Source organism: Orycteropus afer, unplaced genomic scaffold, assembly GCF_000298275.1.
Source record: "Orycteropus afer afer isolate SDZICR_OR568_19922 unplaced genomic scaffold, OryAfe1.0 scaffold00540, whole genome shotgun sequence".
Lineage (NCBI taxonomy): Eukaryota > Metazoa > Chordata > Mammalia > Tubulidentata > Orycteropodidae > Orycteropus > Orycteropus afer.
Window position 1 is genome coordinate 883,429 of NW_006922127.1, and position 2,720 is coordinate 886,148.

General features: G+C 40.1%; 1 pseudogene; it reads right to left on the reverse strand.

Moving 5' to 3' along the window:
* Positions 1–1,747: 1,747 nt before the first annotated feature.
* On the reverse strand, positions 1,748–2,505 carry LOC103209882 (annotated as a pseudogene).
* Positions 2,506–2,720: the final 215 nt, after the last annotated feature.

A 2,720-nucleotide genomic window follows, 5' to 3' on the forward strand; every position in this document is an offset into this window, starting at 1 on the left:
TTTGCTCTTTCACTAGTTGCTTTAAGGCTGTCAAGAATAGTGTGTTATAGCTACCCTCCAGAGAACATGGTTTAAGGATTATAATCAGTTATGCTGAAACAAGGAGCTCTGGTGCTGCAGTGGCAAAGCCAAAGGTCAGTGGTTCAAACCCACCAGCTGCTCCTAGGGATAAAGATGAGGCAGTTTGCTTCTGCAAAGACTGACAGCCTTGGGGACTCAGTGCTGCAGTTCCACTCTGTCCTCTAGGGGCGCTGTGAGTCAGAATCAACACCACAGCAGTAAGTTTAGTTTGGGCTTTGCTTCTACAATGATTGACAGCCTTGGAGACCCTCTGGCGCAGTTCCACTCTGTCCTCTAGGGGCGCTATGAGTTGGAATCAAACTCCACACAGTTGGTTTGGCTTGGGCTTTGCTTCCATAAAGATTGACAGCCTAGGAAACCCTGTGGGGCAGTTCCACTCTGTCCTCTAAGGGTGCTGTGAGTCGGAATTGACTCAGCAGTAGGAACATTCAAACCCAAATTTGGGTTAACTTGACCAACTCTGTCTTTTGAGGGCAACAAGGAGTGTCTTGATGTTAAGAAATAAATGCTAATAAAAAGTAAAAAGTAAATACAGGCTCCTTGAGTTAGAGTACAACATCTATTGACTTGCTTCATTTAAAGTCCCAAAGCAGGTGGACACTTAATTAAATGCATTTATTAAAATATCAGGATATTTTCCATAGCACAGTAAAACCTGATTTTCAAATTAAACTGCTCCGATACTGAGCATTAGATTTTTAAGGTAAAGTGTGATGGCATGTAGCTTTTTAAAAATACAGAGACTATGTCTCTTGTCTTTCTGCCCCAGCAATCTCTCTCAGCACTCTACATTAGCCAGTGGACACAGATATCAGACGAGACCAGATAAATATAGTAAAACAGGACATCGTCCAGACTGCCCAGTTCATCTCAAACAAAAGAAAACAAAACAGAAAAGACATTCCAGTGAGCATCTGTCAGTGGCAACACATGTTATGTAAACTGTCATTCATCCCTCTCTGTACTTGGCAAATTGGGGTAGAGAGAGAAGACACTCAGCTATGAAACGGTTGATGCATTTGCCTAACTCATGAGGTCTGGGGAAAGTGGATATGCTATTTACAGAAGCAAGCATTTAAAACTAATGCTGTATTTTTTTTTTTAATGTGGAAATTAGAACATTTTATTATAAACATTACCAGAATGTAAGCTGATTGTGCATTAGGACTCTTTAAAACTTTTAGAACCATATTTAATCTAAGCTTATTATAATGTATTTCGTTTTCCAATTTCCAACCTAGAAAACACACTGCAAATTAGAACAAAGAAAATAATTAATCTAAATTGCTTTATCGAGAAAACCAACAAACATAAAACTATCTCACTAAAAACAAAGCAAACCCAACCAAGAAAATGGTTCTGCAAAGCCTCCATTTTAAAAACAAATCATCTCCCAAGGGAGTTATAACTTCACTATCACAGCAATTTGATGAATGAGAAGCAGAGGCATTCTCATTAAGGAAAATTACATTATATGTAAGAAAAATGTAATGATGCTTTTAGAAAGTAAGGCAAAGTAATTTTGTGTTGGAGAATAAGCACACCACTTTCCATTCAGCTGGTCTTTGTTAGAAATTAAAGTACCTGTTCATATATGAGAAGTGCTAAGAACACGAACTTCAACTATTGTGTTCAATTCAATCTCAGGAGAACCAACTAAATAGCTTCAAAACCCAAGGATAGACTGGTCCCACAGCATTTCCTCCTCTGTCCTTTCTTGGCCTTGATCCTTTTTTTTCTTTTCTACACTTACGTTCCTCTTTCTTAGAGGATATATCTCGACTTTTCTTCTCCTTCTGATTCTTAAGCTCTTCTGTACTGACACTGACTTTCCACCTCTGTTTTCTTTCTTGGAACGCTCTGGTGTTTGTCTAAATCCATTGCCTCACAACTTTTCTTCTCCTTATGCTTGGACCTCTCCTCCTTTGCTTTTTTTCTGCCTTTTTCTCTCCTGGTGTATGTTTATGACTGGCTTGCTAGGCACTGGTACTGTTTTCTGAGGAGAAGTGCTTGTAAATTCCATATTCTCCACTGTGCGAGCCACAGTTATATTCTTGCTGACTGTGGTGCAGGGGTACTGCTTTTTCTGAGGTACGGTCCCTCACGAGTTGACAGGAGCCTGGAGAGTCTAATCTCAGTCTGCCGTCATGAACTGGTAGCCGCTGAGGTAAGCGGTTTTCCAATATTTGTGGAACATTGTATGACCTTGGGTGAGTCTGAATGGTTTCAGATGGGAGTGTTTGATTAGACATTCTGTATGTGGGTTTGGAATCACCCTCTTCTCTGTACCCAAAGGTTTCCAAATAGTTCTCTCTCATTTTTCTCAAACAAGTCTTTGGCTCTACGCCTCTGGCTTTCTGCACTTTTATGGAATCTTCAAGTTCATCTTGGAAAGAGTTCATATGTTTTCTTTGAATGCTTCATTAGGTTGACAGCAAGGGATTCTCCGTATTAGGCTGAGAACTTGGTGGAGAAATGTGATCATATTTGCTCATGAACTGCTTCAGTCTTTCAACATGAACTTCCCACAGTGAGACTGCAATAACCAGGGAACTAAAAGTCATGATGCAGAGATTATAAAATGTATTTTGTCCAATGTTCCACTCCCATTCTCCTTCTCTGAGGCAGGGGCGGGTGTC